The following is a 26,961-nucleotide window of genomic DNA, read 5'->3' on the forward strand; positions in this document are numbered from 1 at the left end:
ATACGTCCCAGGAGGTTGGCTGTGTGTTTGTGTTGTTTCTCTTGAAGAACCACAAGCCAGGCCAGCTCTTCCCCTCCCCTTCCTTCTTATCCCATATGGGTAATGGAGAGATGGATCACACCCACACATCGACCTGAAAACCACAGAGCATGTGCCTCAACAACTTATTCTAGACAAACTTGATAACTCATAACCTATTATCATAACTTATTATTTGGAAATCTTTGTTACCTCCAGGAATACGGCTATACCTGCAAAATACACATTTATTAACAAAGGCAGCATAGTCACATTAACCTTTGTCAAGGCAAGAAGTGAATCATTACTTTAGTGTGAATGTGAATGGAAATGATTTATAACAACCCATTTAGAGGACGTAGGCCACAAATCCATAGTATGGCATACACTGTCTCAAAGGAAACTATAAATCTAGGAAAAACAACTCACAGATGCAGTAATTTTGTGGAACAAAAGTTAGATCTTTATTTTCTGGAGCAGAATGGGGTCGATGATGTCATTTTGAAACTTAAACCTTGGGAAACACTACCTCTATAATATTGTCAAGTTTAAAGCTGAGGTAATGGCAACTCATGTTGTCTAGGTTACCTGAACATACAGTAAATGAAATGATCGCTGGCACCCTTCCCACGACAAGTCCCTTAGCCATGTTTGTTATTGCGTTGCTATCTCATTGTCTGTGACAGTGGTTTTCAAACCTCTTTTCAGGGAGCCCCAGACGTTTCACAGTTTTGGTGTAGCCCTAAACTAACTCACCTGATCCAAGTAGTCAAGTATTTGATAATGAATTAGAATACATGGAATGGCTGGGGAGAGGTTTGAAAATGGTATCCATGAGGAGAGGTTTGAAAATGGTATCCATGGGGAGAGGTTTGAAAATGGTATCCATGAGGAGAGGTTTGAAAATGGTATCCATGGGGAGAGGTTTGAAAATGGTATCCATGAGGAGAGGTTTGAAAATGGTATCCATGGGGAGAGGTTTGAAAATGGTATCCATGGGGAGAGGTTTGAAAATGGTATCCATGAGGAGAGGTTTGAAAATGGTATCCATGAGGAGAGGTTTGAAAATGGTATCCATGAGGAGAGGTTTGAAAATGGTATCCATGAGGAGAGGTTTGAAAATGGTATCCACGGGGAGAGGTTTGAAAATGGTATCCATGAGGAGAGGTTTGAAAATGGTATCCATGAGGAGAGGTTTGAAAATGGTATCCATGAGGAGAGGTTTGAAAATGGTATCCATGAGGTTTGAAAATGGTATCCATGAGGAGAGGTTTGAAAATCCCTGGCCTGGGAATGATGTTGGGTGGATCCTTTAGAACCCGTGGGAAAACGCATGCCATTGTCTTTCTCAATAGGTCTATCTTTGTAACTGGACTGAAATGGTTTGAGGCAGGAGGAAGCTGGATATCCACCCAAACAACCATCCTACTCTGTCCATGGTAGTGAACTTGGACTGTCCATCATAATCCAGTTGTTTTATGTGACAATACACTAATGGCAGTCTTTGTATAGCCTGGTCTCATGCTGTGCTGTAGCCAGCTCTACTATTGTTATGATGCCATAATAGATAGGAGGTTCTTGGAAATGAAGGTAATATTATTCAAGTAACTGTCAATAACAGATGTAATTTGCATGGCACGTGATTGGCAGGCTTCCTAGAGGCATTATGACAATGACAATCTGCAGTTGCTACATCCATTAATGGACTTAATGATACCCATAGATTTTTGAAGAGTATAGCTTATTAGCTTAGTTTGACTGTCATACTTCATCAGTTCCCAAAATATAAGCTTGCTTTACTCCAATGTTTGTAAACAACGTGAATGTAAACTAACACTGTATGGGCTCAAAACATGGTTCAAACTATAGTTTTTATATCATGGATCAGTCTTTGCATCCATAGATCTATCTAGAAATTTGGTTAAATTGTTCCAGCCCCATCCCTCAGCTTTTCACCAACACAGTGTTGGGTGCCCACTTTGTTATTTAGGTGAATAAAGGGGGGGAAAACTTTTTTTGTTCAACTACAGATTGCCCCTTTTTAAGCATAACAATAGCTTGTCTGGAAATATGTTTCTATTACTACACTATAGCTGGGCTAATAGCTATACATTAACACTTTCACGAGAACCTCCAACCAGCACATCTTAGAAATGATTTTCAAGTACACCTTCTGTAAATTAAAGGAAATACTGACATTTTTTTCTCTGACTTGAAACTATACATGTCTTTATTAATGGAATTTTGCCTGGGGCACATGTTGGGAATATACTTTGAAGCTCCAAGACGTTGATATTTTGCCAAAAGGAAAGAAAAAAAATTGGTTGTCTTACTTCCAAGCTGACACACCACGTTTTAAATAGATGAGTGAACAGTTTCATTACATTAGTAGCATCAGTCTCTGCTCTTTGAAGCTGTGCCCCAGCACTTAGTAATTTGGTAACAGGTTGGAAATGGGCTGTGGGGTAAAATGAGACTCTGTTGTCTTGGTAACAACTACCCACCTCTTACTTTTGAATCAAGCATGTAGCATAATGTCTCATTTTGCTATATGGGAAAGACACTATTGTCAGCAAAATATCCAGGCAGCCACTCCTTTCCAACAGTTTACAGTAAACAAACAGGACAACTGGAACCAAAGTTAAACACCACATTAGCATTTTAATGACATGTCAAGCTATTGACTCAATAGTTCTAACAGCTATTTTTCAAAGAGCGCGACATGCAAAATTAAATGGGCAGGAATGTATTTGCGATTTCCTTTTTTCCTTCGAGTAAACACAATTTGGTACTCCTAGGACACCTCAACAAGACTGTTGTTGGATTTCATATAGTTTCCGACCTAAGCAAGTGGCTATAGTTGAACTTAACGCCAACTGCTACTGTCACTCCCTGATCTGTTTCGGGGGGGGGGGGCACTATTGCTTCGGAGCTTGGTATTCACACTCAACCTCTCTTTCTGTACCCATGGGTGCTAGGGCACTGGGCGGCCACTCTATAAGTCACTCATAGTACTGTGCCCGTTCAATTACAGGTTTCTGGTAACCACAGTGAGACTATACAGTTCCTCCTCATTGCATCTCCCCATGTTCCAGTCGTTTTGGGATTTTCCTGGTTACAAAAGCACAATCCGGTGATTGACTGGACCACAAGCTCCATCCTGGGTTGGAGCCCATTTTGCCATTCCCACTGCCTTCAAGCAGCACAGCCTTCCCCAAGTCGTCTTTCCCAGGATGTTAGCAAGACTGTGGATGTCTCAGATATTCCCACTGAATAACATGATCTCCTGGAATTGTTCAGTAAGGCATGTGCTACTTCCCTTCCCCCGCACCGTCCTTATGACTGTGCCATTGATCTTCTCCTAGGCCCTACACCACCTCTGGATTGGTTGTATTCTCTGTCCGGACCAGAGACCAAAGCTATGGATGAGTACATAAAGAAGTCTCTGGCCACTGGGGCTGTTCGTCCGTCTGCATCTCCTGCCGACGCAGGGTTTCTCTTTGTGGAAAAGAAAGACAAGCCCTGCGTCTGTGCATTGACTACTGGGGACTTAACGACATTACGGTAAAAAATAGTTATCCCCTACCTCTCCTCTCCTCGGCGTTTGGGGCGGCAGCGTAGCCTAGTGGTTAGAGCGTTGGACTAGTAACCGGAAGGTTGCGAGTTCAAACCCCCGAGCTGACAAGGTACAAATCTGTCGTTCTGCCCCTGAACAGGCAGTTAACCCACTGTTCCCAGGCCGTCATTGAAAATAAGAATATGTTCTTCACTGACTTGCCTGGTTAAATAAAGGTTAAAAAAACAAACAAAAAAATAATAATCTCCAGGGAGCCACCATGTTTTCCAAGTTGGACCTTCGGAATGCCTGTTTATTTCCCGATCTTCCCAAGAACATGTACTTTATGTCAGACAGGTTCTCCAGCGCCTCCTGGAAAACCAATTGTTTGTGAAAGCCAAGAAGTGTAAGTTCCACCGCTCTACTATCACCTTTCTGGGATATGTCATTGCTGAGGGCAATGTTCAGATGGATCCTGGAAAGGTGAAAGAAGTGGTGGATTGGCCTCAACCAACGTCCAGGGTGCAGTTGCAATGGTTTCTTGTTTAAGCTAACTTCTACCGCCGTTTCCTTCGGGATTACAGCACCCTAGCGGCGGCCCCCCCTTTCGGCACTCCCCTCTCCCAAGGTACTGTTCAAATGGTCTCCAGCTGTCGACAAAGCCTTTGTGGACCTGAAGCATCGGTTCACAACAGCTCCCATCCTCATCCTTCCGGACCCCTCCCATCAATTTGTGGCGGAAGTTGATGCTTCTGATGTTGGCATGGGGTCCATCCTGTCCCAGAAATCTGCCCAGGACCAAAACCTTCATACCTGTGCCTTCCTGTCCCATCATCTCAATCCTGCAGAGAGGAACTACGATGTAGGCAATCGAGAACTCCTGGCGGTTAAGATGGCGTTGGAAGAGTGGAGGCACTGGCTGGAAGGAGCAGAACAGCCATTTTTGGTCTGGACCCACCATATAAACTTGGAATATCTCTGTACAGACAAGCGCCTCAAATCCAGGAAGGCCCTGTGGGCCCTCTTCTTTACCAGATTCAACTTCACAATTTACTACCGCCCAGGGTCAACAAATGTGAAGCCTGACGCTCTCTCCCGCCGATATAGTTCCTCTACCACACCCTCAACCTCTGAAACCCTTCTCCCTGCATCATGCCTTGCTGTCACTGTCGATTGGGGTATTGAGAAACTGGTTCACGAGGCTCAACGCTCCCAGCCTGGACCTGAAGGAGGCCCGGCTAACCGGCTGTTTGTCCCTAACCCAGTCCAGTCCTGGGTACTGGAATGGTCTCATTCCTCCAAGCTGACCTGTCATTCAGGGTCCCGTTGTACACTAGCCTTCCTCCAACAACGTTTCTGGTGGTCCACAATGGTTCCTGACATCTCTGCCTTCTTCGCTGCATGCATAGTGTGTTCTCAGAACAAGACTCCACGGCAAGCTCATTCTGGCCTCCTTCAGCCTCTCCCAGTCCCTCATCATCCCATAAGCTGACGGACCAGCTTAAGGTGCAGTATGTCTTCCGGATGCATGGACTCCTGATAGACATGGTCTTCAATCCGGGACCTCAGTTCTCGTCTCATTTCTGGAAGGCTTTCTGCACCCTTATTGGGTCGTCGGCCAGCCTGTCATCTGGATTCCATCCCCAAACCAACGTTCAGTCGGAGCGAGCCAACCAAGATCTGGAAACCACCTTGAGATGCCTGGTCTCAACCAACATCACTACATGGAGCCATCAACTGGTCTGGGTGGAGTATGCCCAGAACACGCTTCCCTGTTCTGCCACGGGACTCTCCCCTTTCGAGTGCTCCATGGGATATCAGCCTCCACTCTTCCCGGAACAAGAGCATGAGGTCAGCGTACTCTCGGCCCAGATGTTTGTCCACCGCTGTCGACGTACCCGGAGAAGAGCCAGGGTGGCTATTCTAAAGACCAATTCCAGGTATTGTCGACAGCGGTGTGGACGTCTCCGGACCCCAGCTCCCCACTACTGCATTGGGCAGAGGGTGTGGCTTTCCACTCGGGACCTGCCCCTGCGGGTAGAGTCCTGCAAACTGTCTCCCCGGTTCATTGGTCCTTTTCCCATCTCCAGAGTCCTGAGTTCCACTGCTGTCCATCTTGTGTTACCTCGTACCCTCTGTGTCCACCCTACTTTTCATGTGTCCAGAATTAAGCTTGTGTCTCACAGTCCTTTGTCTTGTGCGATGGGGCAGGAGTTTCCTGTAACTGGTTGAGTGGGAGGGTTATGGCCTGGAGGAGAGGTGCTGGGTTCCTGCTAAAGACATCTTGGACCCGGCCCCCATCGCCGATTTCTACCACCGACACCCCGGTCAGCCATGTATGCGCCCAGGTAGGACGCCAAGTGGCGTATTTTTCACGTCCCTCACCTGTCCCCTTTTCACCTGTTTCCTACCTAAGCATGTAGCTATAGTTGTAATTAACACCAGTTTCTACTGTCACACCGTGGTCTGTTTTACCTGTCCCTCATCGCCGAATTCCACCGCCGACACCAATGTCAGCTAGGTATGTGCCCTGGTTGGACACCAGGTGGCGTCCCTGGGTGGGGGCTGCTACTGTCACGCCCTGATCTGTTTCACCTGTCCTTGTGATTGTCTCCACCCCCTCCAGGTATCACTGATTTTCCCCAGTGTATTTATCCCTGTTTCCTGTCTCTCTGTGCCAGTTCGTCTTGTATGTTTTTCCATGTTAACCAGCATTTTTCCCGTTCTCCTGCTTTTTGCTATTCTCCTTTTTCTAGTGCTTCCAGTTTTGACCCTTGCCTGTTTCTGGACTCTGTAACCGCCTGCCTTGACCATGAGCCTGTCTGCCACTCTGTACCTCCTGAACTCTAATCTGGTTTTGACCTTTTGCCTGTCCACGACCATTCTCTTGTCTACTCCTTTTAATAAACATTGTAAGACTCCAACCATCTGCCCCCTGTGTCTGCATCTGGGTCTCACCTTGTGTCATGATAGTTACTGTATAAGTAACTGATTGCCACTGTGATATGTAAATATTTATGATAAACATGGAGTCTGATACCTATGCGCTTCATACGTTAGATGGATTCATATTTCAAGACAGGAGCCTGGTTGTAGATCATGTCTCTTGAATGATGTGCCTTAAGGCTCTCGTGTGGAATCCAATTCTCTTGCCATTGCCCCTAACCATTCAAAACCCAAGCTGCGTATTGTATTTTCTCCAGAACAATGGTGTTTCCGCTCTGTCCCTGATGAAAGGTCACTCACAGAAAAGGTGAAATATAATCTGCTGTCGACGATGTTATCCAGGCCAGATTCATCCACTCTAACAGTTACTGGTCTGCTACAGTCAAACACGTTGATGCTACCCAACCATATAGCTTTTATCTAATATCAAAACATGTCTATAGTTGAGGTATTTTATTATATATTTCATATCTAATATTGTTGGGCAGGTAAAAAAACACTAATAAGAACTTTTGTCTGAAAAGTTATTCTATTCCATAGCTGTTAATGTAAGCAATGGAGATACAGTTTGGACTATATTTTGTGCTATAGTAGACTCCTCTCGGACTACTCTACTACTCTCTGTGTCTATTTGTTGTCATGTCTTCTCACCCATGCCGTCATTCCTTCCTGTCAGTAGTTTCATTTTTACATCCTAGACAATGACAAGGCGTGTTCTTTGTGCTGTCTGTGTCTACGTACTCTCCTGTGTTTAGTGACCCGGTTCTCTTTGACCAGGTCCGATATGCAGTTTATGATGCTGCTGAGTCATATAAGAAAATGGCTGTCTATTTCCCAGGAAGAGACTGCTGCTGTCAAACAACCCTCTCTTATAAGAGAAATGTCCCTCGACTTCACACCCGTTACTGTGGCAGCTGGAAAGTTATGACGTTAATCAATTTAGAACATATGTGTCACTCATATTTATGAGTTCTCTGACGTTCCATGAGTTGTTCAGCTAGTGTGGTCGTAGTAACTATTTTGAGGGGATGGGACTTGTCCAGTGGCATCACTATGTAACAATATTCCCCCTCCCCTTGGATTTTTAAATGGGGCACCAGCCTTGCTTCCTAATTTGCTCTACCCTGCGTATCCAAGGGAATCCAAATCTTGGTGGTGTCCAAATTGATTAGGCCGACATCATAAGGCGTGGACTGAGTGAAGAGGGGTATTGTGGGTAATTAGAGATTACTTGCAATCCGGTAGTTTGTATCATGGCTGGAGGTCGGGAGCGGGTCACTGCACATGGCTAACTTAAGGAACCGCCAACTCTGGGGTGACGCCAACCCAGAGCAGTCGAGAAGAGCGACGCGTACAGAATGGTGGATCCAGAGAGACTGGAGGGACTGGCGACTGCAGTGGCACCGCTCCGCAGGCAGGGTGGCACTCAGTGAATTTAACAGGCAACTGCACCTACTGCCACATCACATTCCAGACGGCTTCAGTCACTGACCCACTTTAGCTTCCCAGTGCCCCTCCCCTCCTCTCTCCCTCTTCTCCTCTCTCCCTCCCCTCATCTCCTTTCTCCCTCCTTCTCCTCTTTCCCTCCCCTCATCTCCTCTCTCCCACATCTCCTCTCTTCCCCCTCCTCTCCTCTTCCCTCCCATCTTCTCCCCTTTCCCTCCCCTCCCCTCCTCTTTCCCTTCCCTCCCCTCATCTCTTCTCTCCCTCTTCTCCTCTTTCCCTCCTTTCATCTGCTCTCTCCAACCCATTCCCCCTCTATCCTCTCTCCCTCCTCACCTCTCTCCCTCCCTCCCCCTTACTCCCTCCCCTCCTTTCTTATCTTCTTCCTCTCCCCTCTTCTTCTCGCTCCCCTTCACGTGTCTCTAGGGGTGTTACTGACACAGCCCTGTCTGGTCAACTTATCATAGACCAGACAGATTTGATGATCAATTATCTGTATTTTAGAATCACAACTTGAGTTTCCATGGAGATGGGGAAGCAGTGTGCAACTGAAACAGTTTGAAAAGTGTGCAGGTTATTTTTCTCCTTCTCTCTAGCAAGCTAGTAGAGACCATAGCCTTTCAGTCATTGCGCTGACGCTAGTTAGCATTGGCTCGCAAAACAAACTCAAACTTCCTTCATACTGGACACAGAGACACAAAAATGGCACCCACAATTCATCTGACAATCTTGAAGTATCCCTTTAATATTTCAGACAGAGATTCTTGCTATTATTCCTGTAATTAAGCCCTCATAATCATGCAAAAAGAAACTCTTGTACTTAAAAAGAGTCAAGGTTGATTAAAAAAGACCTGTTGTTACCCAACTGAGAGTTGAATACCAGTTTAAATGTTTTTTTAAATTCCCAGGCGTATTTACCATCTTCTATAGGCCTTGCATTGTGAGTGAACAGCCTAATGAGTTTAATACTGTAGCTGTCATTGGATCCATCTGATGAACCATGTCGAGAGGAAAGAAGACTCGGGTTTCACCAGAGTCATTTGGGTTCCCAGTCGCTAATTACCTGCACTGTGGATTACAAGGCTGATTGACTGTCATTTAAGCATTTTAATTCACTGAATTGTTTTTTTGCTATAGATTGTGTTTTGACAACGAATGCATGATAATATTGTTTGCGAAAGCGGCATTTTAGTCAATCCGAAGTGCATTGTCATTTGTACATAAGCACACAAGGCACAGTTCTATAGAAAATGCCCAAATCTTCATGGTCAAAGCTAAAATCCACAAAGTATGACATTTTATATTTAAACAAACTGGTATAAAAAGGATTTGTTCTTTAAGAGCTTGTATTGTTTGGAAACATTTCCCTTCCATGTCCCTGTATGCACAGTGATGTCCTCGTAGCAGATGTAGCTAGTTTCATTGCTCTCTCTTATTGGACTGAGATCTACATTCAGCAGCAGATAGTGGCCCATCAGTTGTCATTGAACAATCGTCTAGTTGCTCCCAGGTGCTGTGGAGTGCTTTTAGGGCCTGACTCACCTTACCCTATATGATCCAGGCTGCACTTTTACTACTACAAAAGGCTTTAAAATGTATTTTACCACTACAAAAGGCTTTAAAATGGAACCTGAAGTGTTTAACCCTTATTATTAATGAATTCACCTCAAACACATCATCTAGTAACTGAAGAGGGGACTAATGGAGGACGGGCTCAGGTTTGTTGTCAAAAGTGGCTTTAACGGTCCATGATCTTGTTGGAAACAAACCATGGTGTTTTCCTCTTCCTCTCTATACTTCATGTCAGCAACAAGCAAACCCAGTGCACTGTGTCAATGGTTATCAAATACCTCTGAAGCTGTTCATAGTGTCAATAGTATATTTGCTAGATGGTTTCAGCTGTGTGTGTAAAAATGTTGCATATGAGGATTAAAGAAAAACTGTATTCAGATGAATCCTAAAGCAATGCCTGATCCAAAATATTCTGGGAAGAAATATCTTTCCAAGTGGTGCAGAGTCATACGGCTATTAGTACATTTTTGGGCTGAAAAGTCGAAAAAGCAAATGGAGAAAAGTATCCAATGGAGAGATCGGATCTAATTCGGTCATCTTAATGACGGACATGATTCAATTGGCTGAAATGACTTGATGTGATCTTCTTTGATACAGTAAGTGTGCTGGTACTGTGTGGGCACTCTGTACAGTAGTCAGACAGACTGGCAATACAGAAGCTGGGTCGATGCGGGGATCTCAGTGCATTAAGCGAAGATGTACACAACCCATATTTTCCGCTTCTCCTCAGATCTGGCGTGGTTAGCGTTGGTGCGGCGTGGCGGTGGAGTTCTCTGAGCTCATAGATGTCATTAATCCGTCCTCTGGGACGGGAGCTCTACTCTCCATCCATCGCTCTCAATAACTAACGGCCCTGAATCCATCTAGACCCCCGCACTGATAGAGAGAGAGAGTGCTGCCTTGAAGAACTATCCCCATATCCGCCTAGCTGCTTACCAGATTAACTTCACAATCCCTTAATAACAATTTCACCCCCCCCCCTCGCTCCCTCTCTCTTTTAACCCACCCAGTTCATTTTGACTACTTTATTTAGAGGTATTCATTTGGCAGGGATCACATGGGGAGTGTAATGACAGTACATTTATTAATTAATTGCATGTGTAATTGCAAAATTAAGTTTTGGAAAGTTGGTAATGATCTGTGGAATTACACGATGTGGTCACATTATGAGGCAAAGGGAGACTTTTGACTAGTGTCTCCAGATTGTTTTGGGGAGAGAAAGAGGGAGTGCAGGATTCCCAGTGTATTCCAGGAGGAAGCATTTGCTGAGTTTTGTCTTCCTGGATAATCTTGTAAAGTCTTGTCATGCCCATCACTCATTTCTGACCATCCAGTTTGTCGGTCTGGGACCAAGGAGAAAAATCCTCATTGATTTAAACTTTGCCACTTTAATTAACTTTCTCCAAGATAATGGTGGCTCTTAAGGAAACTCTGGGAAAGAATTGTCCAAAAGCGGAATGTACGTAATTTATTTTTCTCAGACTGTCTGAGAATGAGATTTTAACATCTCGTCTGAGTTGTTTATTGTCTCGGGTATTTGGGAGCAGATGCATAGTGTTTCTTTGTAGCGAGTCCATATGACGTCTCCTATTAGGTGCTGAAGTATAAATTCTATGGATGGAGAGACAGAAATGTCCTTGGGTGTACAATGGGTTGTCTTCTGCACAGCCATGTGAACTGGCAAGAGTTCTGTGTTCAATGGAAGGTTATTCACAAGTACCTCAAGGCACAGATTTAAATCAAAATAAAAGCAATGCTTTCGCAATCAAACACATCCACAATGTATCTACTATTTATCTGTTTTTGTTTTTATACAATTACATTATTATCAGATAATTGATTGTGGTTCAACAATTTGGATTTATAGAGAACACAATGACAGTCAAAAGCGAAGCTGCTTATGGCAGTTTCAAACACTTTTGCACAGCTTGACACATTTTTTAGTATGAAGTGGAATTAGCATGAAGTGCAGCACTGTGAGCCTGTATATGTGGTGATGTAATGCCCTGGTAGAGCTGCCCTTACTACATCAGGATGTTGTCCTCCTCCTGGACAGTCTGTCTCCCACCCCAGTCCCCAGCAGGTGTGGCTAATCGCTCCTCTGCGTCACTCTCTCTCTGTCCCCTCCAGGCCTTACGGCAGGCGCTGAAAGAGTTAAGTGCGATCCTCCCGATAGTTTGTATGTTTCTCATGCAGTTCTGTTTACCCTGAGAGAAAGGCTTGTATTCAGGGGGAGAGGCTCATCTGTTTGTTTCCCAGGAGTGTCCTCCTCTACAGGTACAAATGACTTGTTGTTCCCGCGTCCCTGCCTGCCTCCTTGGCGGGAGAAGTGCTCAGGGTGCACTGGGACTCCAGTGTGATGTGGGTCATGCCTGTGGCAGGCGGAGCAGAGCAGGGCCGGGGGGGTTCACTCAGTCCAGTCACACACACACACAGGCACAGCCAGGACCCGTGCCACCCCCGCATTCCCAACCCCTCATTTCCCAGCCTCTGGCAAAGGGACTGTCACCAAAGTGGGAAGATGGGTGAATCAAGTTATAGTGTAGGCCCTCATGGAAAAAACAGTGTAAATCAGAGTAGAGTCAGCCAGCCAGAGTGGATCCCTTTAAAGAAAGGGAAAAGTAGTTAGACTGTACTTCTGTTGTAAAAAGTCTACTGCGTTAAATGTTTTGGGGTGTTTGCTATTTTGTGGTAAAATGTCCAACAGTGAGTGGCATCTATACATGTTTACAATAGCAATAAACATTGCCATTACAAGTGTTTTATTGTCCAGTGTTGAAAAGTTGCACTGTGAGTAATAGTAAAACTGTGTTGCACTTGTCTGCTTCTCTTTTTGAGAGATGGCTCGGGAGCCACAAAGAGGGGTGGGTTAGTCTGGGTGGGTGGGAGTTCAGTCAGATCTAAGGGATCTGATAGAGGGACACTTGATCACATTTATGTGCAGTTTACACCTTTTTTCTTGATCTTTGAGCTATATGGAGATCGCATTTCCAGCCAAAGAAAGAAGGGAGGAAAAAAGCGGGTCTCTGTGAATGCTGATCTGGATTGAAAAGCGAGCCTGGTGCTGACAGCTAAATGCGCTAATTTTCTTCTGGGAGTTGGCTTTGTCTCACAGGGGGGCAGTGGGCGATTTCCAGATACTGGCCAGGCCTGGCTGCTCTATCCAGCCTCCAACCTCTCGCCCAGTACTGTGATGTCAGGAAGCAGGAGGAGCACTAGTTTAGTTTACGTCTGGTTGTCAGGCAGGTAACAGTGAAACATAGAGCTCTTTGTGGGGGGCAAGGTCCGCACAGGAAACACAAACACAACAATCAGTGGACGAAGGGAAATGTCACCCCATGCTGACAAAGTGTGTGTGTGTGTGTGTGTGTGTGTGTGTGTGTGTGTGTGTGTGTGTGTGTGTGTGTGTGTGTGTGTGTGTGTGTGTGGTGTGTGTGTGTGTGTGTGTGTGTGTGTGTGTGCAAAACGTATTTAGACTCAAAGATTCTTGAAGAGAGCAGGCTCAATGAAAGTAAATGTAAGCCAACAGCAATCTGAAGTAATTGCAGTATTTTTCATTAGGATGGATAATATACATGGTCACACACCACAGATTTCCCCCCATACAGTATACTGAATGAATACAATACCTGGTGATAATCAGTGTTTTTTTATGTGTTAAGGTTGCTGCTTTGGGTTGTGATTACCTATATTATAAACTCTTATCTCCTCTATGCTCTGCTTCATTACTCCCACTGTATTCCTTACAGTGCAGTGAAACTTGAATAAAAGGGCCCAGTTTAAATGTTAAAAGCTATTTTGGATTCATTAAAACGTATGAGCCTGGGCGAACAAAGCAGCTTCACTGTAGTCAACAGCAGGGACTTGTATGGCGTTGTCGCGTGATGGCAAAGAATCACAATTTAGAAACTATATTTTTCTTGATGACAGTTTAGTATCCCGTTTTTCCAATAAAATTAAAAATTAAAAAATTATACAAATATAAAATGAGAAAAATGAGCTTCTAGCTGCACAAGCCAAAATGATACTTTCTGTCAGCTACATTTCCAATCACTCCAGTACCATGCTTTATAGTAATAGTGTCAAGTCTGTTTAGTCTGAATGTGAAGTGTCTTCCAGTGATCCACTGGGGGGCAGTGCCACTGCATACCCTCTGAAACATGAAGTAGTCCAACTCAGTAATTGATCTGTGAGACTCTTATGGGTAATTCATTTGTAGAATGATGAACAAAGAGGGGACATACTCTTTTATTACCCTAAGTAGGGAGTTTGAAGATGTTATGCTATTAGCAACCTTCTGGAAAGAGAAGGTTATCATACATGCTTTACTGTTTTTCTAAGTCCTTTTAAAACTCCGACATCTAATTCATGTAAGTTATATATAAGGTATGTATCACAGCATCACATGGCCCAGGCACCTGTTCTCGTGGTTTGCTTACTAATGATTTTAGAGAACTTTGACAGGCGGATCTAAAGATGAAGGAACTCATTGTAGCCTTGGTCATGTAGTAGTGGAGGACTGAACCATTACAGTACTAGTACAGTACTATTACAGTACTTATGATCATAGATGAACTAGTTTCTGATTTACATGAAAACAACCTTGTGTCCAATTTCCAGAGACAATAAAAAAGTACTGTATGTGATAAGAGATTCTTCAGTAAATCTGAAATCTTGTTGCTGGAAAGTAAACCCATTATTTCTCCCATCCAAATGAGAACAAAAGTAGACCACTAAAGGAAATGGAAAGAGATCAAAAGTGCTGGACATGCTCCATTGGCTGGTAATACAACCTGGCTGTTGTTGTTTTGGCTTCTTCTTTTTTTTGATTGCTTCAACTTGTTGGACACCCTTCATGGTGACATCATTCTAGTCACAGATGTTTTCACCACTTTAAGAGTGCAGGACAAAACAGAGCTGTAAACCAGGCCAGCTTGTGGTGAGGGCGTTCACAGAAGCGCTGGATGGTTCCCACTAGGTTCTGGTCGGCCTGGAAACGGCAACTTATTAATCTTGTGATGAAGGGCCAGCTGCAGAGGTGGCAGTTCCCCTATTTCATTCCCAACCTGGGTCTGTCTGTCTGGAGCTGCACTTTTCACTGGTTTAGATTTACTCTCTATCGTGTCATTGTCTTTCATTCAAAATCACATAATATGTGGGTCAGGGTTTCCCAACTCGTGGCCCGCGGGCCAAATTTGGTCCGCAAGTGGTTTTATTTGTTTTTCTGAGCAAAAAATAAATGTAAACAAAATATTTTGGGGTGGAATTTTCATTGTTAGACATAAAAGACAGGAAATCAGCTCAAAGTCATTTTAATATAATAAATCTGTTCCCAAGTATTCCCACGCATAATAGAGAGATACGACGTGATCGTATACAAATCTAAGCAAGGTTTGAAATGATTATGTTTTAGTCAAATGTTATAACTGTTTGTGCTTCTTGTGGTCAATTTCAGTCTACAAATAATTTTTAATTATGTTCCGGCCCCCAACCATCCACTCAAGTAAAAGTCAGCCCACGGCTGAATCTAGTTGATGATCCCTGATATAGGGTATTCTTAGTATCAATTAATGAATGAATAAATGAACAAGCAAACACAAAAAAGAGAACATTGGGACAGACTTTGATGGTTGCCTCGTGTGTCATCCTTTTTTCCCCTTCCCTTTTTTTTACCTCTGCTGATTAGGTTTACAAATTCAGAAAGACTGCTTAGTTTTCCAACTTTAATGATATTCCCCCGGCATATCGCTCTGGTTGCCTGGAGACCGGATTTGAGCGAGGCCCCTCATCCGATTCCCACACAGCAGAGCCTGAAAAGCAATTTTTCTCCTTGAGCTTTTGATTCAGTCTCTCCCTGAAACCCTTCCCCTGCTGTGACAGTATGGGTGGGCAGAACACTGGCAGAATAGGCCAGGGGTGAAGGGGAGGCCTGAGAGCGACTGGTCACACATCAAGGCCTGGAAACAAAGGCCCCAGGAACCCTCCTTACAAACACAAATTCTCCCCTTGGAAAGAAAATGTGTCCTCGGCACTTCTGGATAGTGTGGACATCTAGACAAGTCCCTTACCATATTCAGGAGGATGCTTAAGTGCGGCAGCAGCTGATATCAACAGGTAGCTAAGCTATGCATACAATAGTCTGTTTTTGAACATGGGTCATTTGCTGTTCCATATACTGTGAGGTTCCATATAATGTGAAAACACACTCAAATATTTATATTGCTATTTTAAAGGTGGTGAATCAATTAAACGTATTTATTATTTGTATTTCTCGTGTGTTTTGTTCTACCTCGTAATTTTTTTTGTGCTACATTGATATTGATTACTGCATTGTTTTGTTTAGAGCTTGCAAGAAAGGTATTTCACTGTACTGCACGTGACAATAAAACTTGACACTTGAAAAACAAACTGAAAACACAAACAATACTTATATGGTATACTGAATTGCATTAAAATATTAAACTGTTTAAACAGTTTTGTTGCTTTTACACCTGCATTGTTTGCTGTTTGGGGTTTTAGGCTGGGTTTCTGTACAGCACTTTGAGATATCAGCTGATGTACGAAGGGCTATATAAATAAATTTGATTTGATTTGATTTGATAAGTTTCCCATAAACAACCCCATTTTACCCCAAATGTGAAAACGTCCGTCCCCGGCCACTTTGTCCCACTCCTGTGAAAGGGGCATAAATTGTTGAGGATGTTCCTGCCACTCATCTGCGAGTGACTGAGTTTCATGTTGCAGTCAGAAATAAAGGCTGCATTTGTGCCTCCCTTATCGTGGCCCTCGCGTCATGTAGGCCACGTAAGCGATAAGCTGCAGCAACTCGGCCACAACAAGGAGGGGACTGTTTCCCCTCCTCTCACTGCCAAGCAGAGGCCTCCTTCCCGTGGAGCTGTATCTTTCGTGCTCAGCATTTTATTGCCTTTGTGTGGAGATAGCTTACAGAATGGACACATCGCTGTAAATTACCACTAGAGAGAGAGAGAGTGGTGCTTGTTGCTTTGTTTAGTAATGTGTCTATATTGTTTATAGGTAGATAAGTAGACAAAGGTGTCCCCATAACTATGAACATCTTTACATAACCTATGCTTATGTAAAGTATTGGAACCAAGAGCTTGTCCAATTCCTATTCGCAGTCATCATGAAGCTGCTTTCAAACTTTTCTGCTGCCCAAATGGGAAACCAGTTAAGAAGAAAAATAGTATAAATGTGCATAATGGCATGGAAAGTAAACTCTAGATTTCAAGAATTCTAGATTTAGCATAGATTGCAAGCAATTATCTCTAAAGAACATGTAATGTAGTTGAGGGAGAAATAGATGTCTGCCTCTCCCGGCCCTCCCCCCAATGCTTGTATGAATGCATAAAGAACATAATGGAGTTTAAATGAAAAGTAGGATTCCTCGTAGCAGTAAGATGGGGTAGGATAGTTAGGTGCTTTAAAGCCCTGCTCAAAGTTGTATACGTGTATTGTCCACATTGAATAATATAGCAATGTTGATTTTCTGTATGGGAGAAGCTTGTGGATTTACAAACTTTGAGTACCCCCCACTAGCCCCACTAGCGACCCAGTAAAGCTCCACCTCGGGATGCCTACATGCTGATGTAAGACTCCCAAATGAGCCTGCTGAGGAGGGCCTAGATTAGTCCGGTTGCCAAGCACTAGCCACTCCAACTGCTTTCCACTCCACTGCTTTGAACCTCTAACACTCTGAAAAGCATCATTTAAAATTAATTAAACCTTTTCGGATTCACCTCCAAATTTCTCTTCTCGTGAGGCAAATTTCACTCTGCTGCATACTCCTCTGTAAGGTGCTAACATTTTTACACGAGCCACAGAGAAGCATTTCCCTCAGCTTACAGTACTAAACATCTATAGAGAGTGATCTTGTGTTTCGTGTTTCACCCCTGAAAACGCTATACGTAAAGCACTGCTCTCACAAATTCTGTAATAGATTTTCTCATATGATAATAACCATTACTATTCATTGTCTAATTTCTGTGTTGTCATTAGAATGGTGGACTTGTTGCAGTACTACACATAAAACACATGCTAAAGAACCACTTTCTCAACATTGACGTGAGTATTTGTTTGTTATTATATTGATTTTATTCACAACATTATTCAAAAGGCAGCCGGGGATTTCAAAGGAGTGGTGAACTTTAAGAGACTACTATAAATAGCTTGGCTATTCCCCCCCATGACCCTCTAATGCTACTGTTTTTCAGCCTTGCTTTGATACATGTACAATCTGTAATCGCCATAAATATTGTAATATATTTTGAATTCACCATGCTAGATTATGGCACAGAACTGGGACAAACCATACAAGATTAGAGTCAGATTGGATGTTTTCTCCGTAGCCTTGTAAGGATAACAGATGAAATACTATGTGAATTTGGTGAATGGCAGAGATGGTTTGTCACATAAAACACTTTACATTTTGGTGGGTTATTTTCAACTGTTCCAGGTATAATTTTGTTTAAAATGGTTTACTCCACTTATGGAGTATCAATATGACATATGCTTTATATCCATCTCTATACAGCTCGAGTTAAATATTAAGTGAATATATACCATGAACAGTCCAATCAAATCTGTGTTGTTTCAAAGAAAATAGTATCTGTATGAATAGTCAATAAGAGGCGTATGCCTCTCAAAGTAGATAAAGCCTTGTTGTTGATACACCAGTTTACTGGTTTTGTAAGCAACACAGAACTTTAGCCTGCTAAGATATATTTATTTTCCTTTTATATCAAACAGCCATAAAGGTGATCAAGCTCGGGCTATAAGGTGATGAATCCTTCCTGGATCAGTCTGTTGCCTCTTGGGAGTTTGCTGATCCTATCTGTTCAGTTCAACACAGAACACAGCCACAGACAGACAGACACAATCCCAGTGCAGTATGGGCACTCTGCCATGGCTTCCTCTCTCAAGCCATTGAACATATTGCTGCACCCAATTGTGCCCTTTATCTCAGGGCCGAAGTGGAAAAAAGAGAGACACACTTGTGGGTTTTTCAACACATGCTTTTGAAATTTTGAAAGGACAGACATTCCCTTTCCTGGCTCTTTAGATTATAACTGATTCCAACAAATAAGTCGGTGTCACAAACACTGTCGTTCAGAATGAATGGCTTTGAAAAGGCATCATATAAAATCTCAAACGTATAATGAAAGCAATCCAAGAAGTCGCTCTGGATAAGAGTGTGTGCTAAATGATTCAAATGGAAATGCAATCACAAGCAGAAAACAACATTGGAATGTGTAAGGTATTATGTGTAAAGAGCAGTTGAATATAAAGTATATTTTTGGACATATAATTGTATATTTTTGGCCATATAATAATCTTAAAATCTATTCATCGATCTTTGTTAATATCTTCAAGCAAAACCAATTCTGGGAGACAATTGACCATTTATTAGCATCATGTCTGTCCTGTCTCTTGCCTGCTCAGCACTTTGATAAAGATAAGATAAAGTCAAGATAATTCATTTAACTGTAAATTACAGCTTTCAGTCCCGGCGTGGCCGTAAATGAGGGATGTTGTGACAGCCAAGCATGCAGGTTGTCTCTAAGCATGATTTTCTTTGGTTTAACGACAAAGATATCATGTAGCGCGACTTTAAACATGACGTTGACATGTGGTACTTATTCAGTCACTTCAGTAACAAGTCAAATTGCACTATATGACATTGTGTTATTTCATATGATGTACATGTAGGTTGCCACTGATTATTAGTGAATTGTTTTCAGATTTATGCCATCTTTGAAGAGTCAAACATGACAAAGGAGACAAAGAGCCATTGTGTATTTACAAATGAAACTGTTCCTCTATTGTTGTGCAATGAGTCAGTTATGAAGACAGAAGTTGTATAAAAGACACATTTTATTGTAATTTCATTCCAATCTGCATCTGAAACAATTAAAATAGGCATTTGATGTGTTTATTTTGATGTGTAATTGGGTATTGTTCGCTGCTGAAACGTTTCCATCAAGAAGAGGAGATTGAGAGGAAGTGGAATGAACGTTGGTGGTTAAGCTGTTCTATGTCGGAGGGGAAAATAAATGGCCTAACAAATCGTATTGCCTTTCAGTTGTCTTAGGTCTTAATCAAATTACAAAATATCATTACAGCCAGTCATTCTCTCAGGCTGTTATTGAAAATCAAATCTGGACTACAGTAGTTGAAGTTCAAAGTTGTGCCACTGACTGTCTTCTGTCATTCGGTTGTGTCCCCGTATTTAGTCTATGTATTAATATTTATGATGGACAACCATCTTGATTTCTAGAGGAAAGTAATAGAACTCAGGAGGCAGTTTTTTATCAGGTGATGATGCACCACATGAGGGCATTGCTCCGGGACAACAGACAGCAATGGTGCCCCAGACTTCTCAAGCCGTCCATCTCTAACTCAGTCATAGTTATATGGCCTTGTACACTCAATATGACCTTTCCATGTTTGATATTCTCATGACAGTCTAAGCCTTTACAGCCGAGTATCAATGCCGTCAGGAATGAGCATTTTAGCTGATGGAAACTTTACGAGGTTAGCCTCAAGTAACTGTTGCCATTAAATACAGTGCTCTAACACCTCAAGCTGACAACACTAATCAGCCAGGGATATCATAAGGATCATGTCAGAGAACATGAACTAGAAAAATGGCCAGTTGTTGGTGTAGGCGTACTGAGTCAAAGGTTTGCCAACCTTAACTGTTGACATATTGGTATCGTGACAAGGCCGTTGCATTAGCACATAACCCTCAGCCCACACACACTCCTCTCAGGGCACTGGCCTGGCTCGCCTGCTAAACCTAATTAATAAGCAGATTGTGCTGGAGGTGCGCACCCTGTTTGAGCATGCTGGCGTTTTTTAAACGGCTATACACACCGCATGAGATCAAAAGGCGAGGTGGGATCCTGTGACCCCGCACAGGTGTGTGCGTGCGTGCGTGCGTGTTTGTAAAGCACACAACACACTGCCCAGTCCTCTCAGTGAAACTCCAATGGTAGCATCTTGAGTGAAGGGAGCTATGTGTGTTTTTCTCAGAGACCCAGACAAGAGGCTGGTGCTTAGTGGTTGTTGGTGGTCTTCCTTATGGGCTTCCCTTGATACTGTGGAGAGCTGGATTAGGGGGGACTGCTCTGCTTTCTCTCAAACACACTGATAATGAACTCTCTGAAAACCGGCTTGCGGTGTGTGATAGCGGGTATAGCGGCATAACTTCCAACAATATGAGAAAAAGTTACTTTTTCTTTTCAAATATGCTTTCAATGTGAGATCATTGCCAATTTACTTTTTTTTGTTGAAAAATGCTGTTGAGTGTTTGTAATATATTATCTTCAGTATGAGCTATATTGGATCAGCCCAAATGAGTCATTTCTTTGAGGCCTTCCTATGTTCTCTGTGTATTTACTTCCCAAAATGTCACAGCAGAGCACATACAATACCACAGTAGAATCTTCTCTAAATGAGAATTCACTGGTCTACAGTATGTACTGTGATTGCTTAGAATCCTTGGACAATATGAATTGTTTTTGCGGCGCTGTAAAGTTGCAGCTTCTTTCAAGGGTTGTCCCTTCATAATTAAACAGATTAAGGGTTTGGTGGGATTTTAGTTCATTGGGAAATAAATAGATGATTAAATGCCTGCAGTTCAGAATAATTCTAATTAATATTCTATGGGGGGAGTAAAGAGCTTACTCCACAGGTATGTACTTCATTAGCTAAATCTGGACCACGGAAAATAGAGAGATTAGAAAGTAAGTCATTAATTGAGGACATCCATTGAATGTCCACGATGTATCCAGAGGTGTTTGGGAAGGAAGCCTTATATAATGACAAAGTCTTGATTAGAATTTATCAACAATATATTAAAGGGGAACAATCAAATTAGAGGAGGCATGGGGTATTAGCGCCTCTCCCTCAGAGTGGTCTCCATGACCAACCCTCTATATCATTCCCTCAGAACGCAGGATTTCAAAGCAAGGGCAATTATTTGCTCAGTAGGTTCTGCTAATCCTGCTTTATCTGCATGGACACCACCTAAAACACTTTGATCAGAGGTAGCTAGCCGCCTTCCTTCTGCAGCCTGGCTTCTACCCAATGACACATCCACATGTTGTAGCTAGCACACACTGTTCATTCCTGATTAATTCCACCCAAGGCTTGAAACTGAGAAGATCCCTTGTAATGAAGCTGATTAAGACATTATGATGAGGCTTCTTGAAATGAAATGTATCTGTCTTTAATAGCGCCACTCTCCCTTCATGCTGTTGTAACCATCCCTCCTCCCCATCCCACCCGCCTGTCTTCCCACCTTATGGTGCTTGGATTCTGGTTTGATTCTATCAGAATCCATTAATGTGGTGGCTGGTGACTAGGAGAGAGCAGGAGGCAGATTACTACAGGCCATGCGGTGCTAACCTAGCTGACTCACCTCTGACTCAATGGCCTCTCTCTGCAGGTGGATACATATGAGAGCTGGAATCCGTCCACAGACCACACTTATACTCACCTTAACCCTGGCCTTGTCACCTTTCACACTGCACGACTGACTGCCCGCCAAGAAGCAAACCAACTCTCAATTTCACTTTACCCACAATGGTTAGCAATTTAGCAATTCATTATAAGGCATAATGTCAAGTATTTTACTCTCTTCCTGGAAGCCACATCAAAGTCAGACAATCTCCAATCAGCCTTTCAGTTGTGATCAAGTAAGACGTGTTAACTGAATTTAAGAATATGTAAAGGCAACAAAATGCTTCAGTTGAAAATAATGTTTTGTAGCAGTACAACCACTTAGTTCAATTGGAAGTAAAGGCAACATTTGCAGAGCACAGGTTTCCTGGTTAATGAATGACTTGCAACTCCAGATTAGGAAAGTACCAGATAGATGTAAGTCCTGGTTGGTACGCAGAGTTACTTACCCTCTATAAATAATACTGTTGTATTTCTAAACATATGCCTGGACTCAGTGTGGCTATCAGAAGGAAACAGAGCAGAGGGAATGAGGGGGATTTCTCAATGACATTAACAGTGAATCAGTCTTTTGAGGAGGGTTTCTATCACCTCAGGCTATTGGACTTCTGGGATTTCATCCCCATTAATTGCCTCGTTCAGAGATCTGTGCCTTCTAGCAATCAAAGACAGCACAATCAAAGGCGTCTGTGTCATATCAAACGGAACAAGTATGTTTACTGTTGAACATTCCCCAAACATTTCTGAAGGCTTCAACACTGTGGCCCGTGCCAGATGCCTCAGCCAAAACATGAGTCTGCTTCTGTCAGCTTGAACAGTCTTCTGAAGTAAACTGACATTTTATCTGAGAGGTGGAGAAGAAGTGTTGAATGACACCCGTCTTTATGCGCTACCATGTTTTTTCTCTTTTTCTCTGCGGCTCCCGTTAACTGCTGTTTTGACACAGATCACCGCAATCCGAGTGCTGAATTTCGGTGTCTTTTTTTGACAGTGATGTCACATTTTGGTTATCAAATTGTTGGGCAAAGGCCTCATTCCCCTCTGTGTGGGCTGTCTAACTTGAGCTCCTTTCAGCTGCTCTCTCTTCACCCTGCTTTCAATCACCCCAAAATGTGTTAAGAGCAGAGAACACAATTTAAAACAGAAAATGTATATGAATACGAATGGATTTCTGTTTTGACCAGATATGCCTGCATGCAGTTTTATATCAGTCAAACTCTCAGCCAATTAGGAAAGAGGAGCTCGTGCCAGAAAGTTGTCTTCAAGTTGAAGCAGTTATTTTGACACCCTGCTTGTAATCTTTGGCTCAATTGGCTGTTAGTCTGAGTGTTGATAAAATGACTAGCGTGACATGACAGATCTCACTCTCTCACTGACTGATTTAACTTACATTCCTCAGTTACACGGTTACTCCTGGAACCCTTTCTTATACCTCTGTTATTGCTTTGTGTTCCATGACAATTGGACAGGGCTGAAAATGATGTCATACCAAGAACACAATATCTGCCAGTATCACCTTGGGAGAAGAAAACTGTTTTTCAAGAAATGTTGCATTTAATTACACAAAAAAGAGGGACATATAACTATATAAAGTAACAGTTGCCTAAGTTATTTGGAAAAAACAAGAAGAAGAGCCAGCCAAACCAAATGCCGCCATCTTCATGACACCGGGAATATCCAACCCTAACTTTTTTATCTAGTTTTTATTAGTGGCCTGTTTCCTTTTCTTATCAGTGACAGATACAGTGCATGTATCATTCAAATCATTCAAACAGAGTTATTTGTGACATTTTATGACTGCATAAAGATCTGCCACCCAGTAATGCAGGAAGTGTTGAGGGTTGTGGTGGTAGAGATCCACATTTCCCTCTGCTGATTAATCTGCCTTTGATCGCTTCTGCTCCTGTAATTTATTGCTCTCCGTTTTTATAGCCTTTTAGAACTCTGTGTGAAAGTTTACCCCTAATTGCGTAGTTTTTGTTACTAATTGGATAATAATTGGTGCAGGTGCAGTAAGCTGGGATTTTATCACATTTGTGTGTAAAGATGGGAAATGATGGTGGCACCCAGCCAGGAGAGGACTGCTCAGCTGCATAGATGTCTTTTATTAGTCCCGTTTTCCAGCTTTTGTTTCTCATTCTTTCTCTCTTTATCGTTCTTTCTATCTCTTTCTCACTCTTTTTCTCTTTCTTTCAGCAACATGTTTATGGAATATTGTGTAATACATTTTAAAGTTACAGAGCCAGAGGTTGACCTCACAAATTATTTCCTCATTTGAGCTGGGCATAGAGTCCAGCTTGTCACTGCTATGTTTTCCTAGTATTGGCCTAGTCTTTGACACGGGCAGCACATGGGAGTTCCGTTGTTGCCATGGTGCTGTGAGGTCGCCTATGCAGAGTGTATTTTGTCAATATTTGATCATTTTTGTTTTTTTGTTTGAATATTTACTTTGTTTTTGGTTTTGAATAGCCAAATGTGTATAGATCTTGTCTGGATTGCATCCATTTGTTTAATTCCCATGAATTACTGGCAAATCAGCTTTCTCAAGATTGCTAACTAGCGATGCTATCAAGCTAGCTAGCTAGTTCGTGTATTTTTTATTTGCATACACCAGCCTATTTTTGGTTATTTTTACGGTCTTCTGACGCAATGGGAGGACTACAATGTATGGCGAGCTGGCAGTGATAATTTAATTGGTCAGGAGGTTTCCTCTGATATTATGAGTGGACTGTCATCATTATCCAGAGTGAGTGGAGAGCTCAAAAATGAAATCACTGTCATTCTACAATACCAGAGAGTCAACGGCTATGGAGAAGTTGCAGTCAGATGGAGGGACGCCGAGGTGCCGGTGAGATGCCTAGTGGAGAGTGAAGTGTGCTGCCTGCCTCTGAAGGACCTGCCCGATCTCCCCGTTGATCTCCCTTCTGCTCAAGCTATGTGGTTCACCAAACTCTCCCCATCCATGGCTGATGTCACTTCCTGTTCAACACTTCCTGTTGAACAAGGGAGAGCTCGGTTTGTTGTTTTGAAAAGTTTGTTTTGAAAGTGTATTGGAAAGTTGCTTAGTAGCTAGCTAACTTTTTAGTTTGGATCCCGCGATGCATTTGGCATCAGTTTCTTGGACTGCTACTCTCTGTCTAGTGATCCTGCCAACCAAGGCCGGGTCTGAGGAGCTATTTGGCATAGCAGCTAACCTAGCTGCAAGCTAGCTGCCTATCAAACTTGCAGGGTTTCTTGAGGGCTTGAATGCAACCCCGGCGCGTTTAGACATTGTGGCTTTCTAGGGAGTTTTTCCTAGCCACCGTGCTTCTACACCTGCATTGCTTGCTGTTAGGGGTTTTAGGCTGGTTTTCTGTACAGCACTTTGAGATATCAGCTGATGTATGAAGGACTGTATAAATAAATTTGATTTGATTTGGCTGGGACCGCGGATTGTCCCGGGTTTGTGGCTGTCTATAGCCCTGCTGTTTGTTGTGTTCAATCTTCCATGGGACCTTCCCTGTGTGTAACTGCGAGGAGAAACAGCGTAACCTTCCAGGCGGTATCACAATTAGCCCAGCGTCGTCCGGGTTAGGGTTTGGCCGGGTAGGCCGTCATTGTAAATAATAATTTGTTCTTAACGGACTTGCCTAGTTAAATAAAGGTGAAACAAAAAAAATAATACTTTGCTAACTACCAAGACCAAAGTCGGCGGGAGTACCGTTGTGGAAAGTCTTGTCTCTATCACAGGTGAAGCATCTTTTTAACAAACAAAAAAAGTTACACAAGCAGTTGTTACAACAACAAGAAAATAGCTTCAAGTGTTTTGCCCAAATACTGGTTGATTCAACTACTAAAAGAATGGACGACCTGACCAGAGAGGTCCACGACCTGACCAGAGAGGTGAAACAGGAGAAGGGAGAGATGACAGCAACCTGTAAGTCATTGAGAGAGGACATCAGTTCTGTGTGACGGATAAATCAGACGAGGGACAATCAAGCCAGACCAACATGGTTGTGGACGGAATTGCAGAATACCCACATGAGACCTGGATGGAATCTGAGGACAAAGTGAGAGAAATGATCTCTGAGAAATTGAAGATGGACCACCGGAAGATTGAGCTGGAGTGCGCCCACAGGACTGGAAAACCCACCACCAGCCCAGGTGACAGGCCCCCAGACTGATAGTGGTCAGGTTCCTGATGTTCAAGGACAAGGTAGCTGTTCTGGAAAGAGCCAAGAACTTGAGAGGAGCGTATATCTTCCTAAACGAGGTCTATCCTGAAGCTGTGCACCTTTCCCCTCAGGAGACTTAACAGATTTGGCATGGGTCCCCAGATCCTCAAAAAGTTCTACAACTGCATCATTGAGAGCATCGTGACCGTTTGCATCACTGCCTGGTATGGCAACTGCTCGGGATCTTACCGTAAGGCGCTACAGAGGGTACTGCGTACGGCCCTGTACATCACTTGGACCAAGCTCCAAGCCATCCAGTGCCTATATAATAGGCGGTGTCCGTGGAAGCCCTAAAAATGGTCAGTTTAGGACTTAAAGGCTCCTTAACAGCTTCTACCCCCAAGCCATAAGACTGCTGAACAATTATTCAAATAGCCACCAGACTATTTGTTTTTGTATACTGCTGTGCTACTTGCTGTCTATTATCTATGCATAGTCACTTCTCCCCTACCTACATGTACAATTTACCTCGACTAACCTGTACCCCAGCACATTGACTCGGTACCGGTACCCCCTGTATATAGCCTCGTTATTTTATTGTGTTAGTTTTTTATATTTTTATATTTACCAAATAAACTAAACTCTTTCTTGAACTGCATTGTTGGTTAAGGGCATGTAAGTACGCATTTCAGGTCTACACCTGTATTCGGCGCATGTGACAAATAAAGTTTGATTTGAGAAGAGGAAAGAACCAGCCATGAAAGCTACCAAAGCGCATGAGGACATTGC

The 26,961-nt window shown here is 43.0% G+C and overlaps 1 long non-coding RNA gene across 1 annotated transcript; it reads left to right on the forward strand.

The window, feature by feature from the left end:
- Positions 1–17,565: 17,565 nt before the first annotated feature.
- Positions 17,566–19,619, forward strand: LOC123998128. Its single transcript, XR_006832224.1, has 2 exons — positions 17,566–17,617; positions 18,302–19,619. It is a non-coding gene; the product is annotated as an uncharacterized LOC123998128 (long non-coding RNA).
- Positions 19,620–26,961: the final 7,342 nt, after the last annotated feature.

Source organism: Oncorhynchus gorbuscha, linkage group LG15, assembly GCF_021184085.1.
Source record: "Oncorhynchus gorbuscha isolate QuinsamMale2020 ecotype Even-year linkage group LG15, OgorEven_v1.0, whole genome shotgun sequence".
Taxonomy (NCBI): Eukaryota; Metazoa; Chordata; class Actinopteri; order Salmoniformes; family Salmonidae; genus Oncorhynchus; species Oncorhynchus gorbuscha.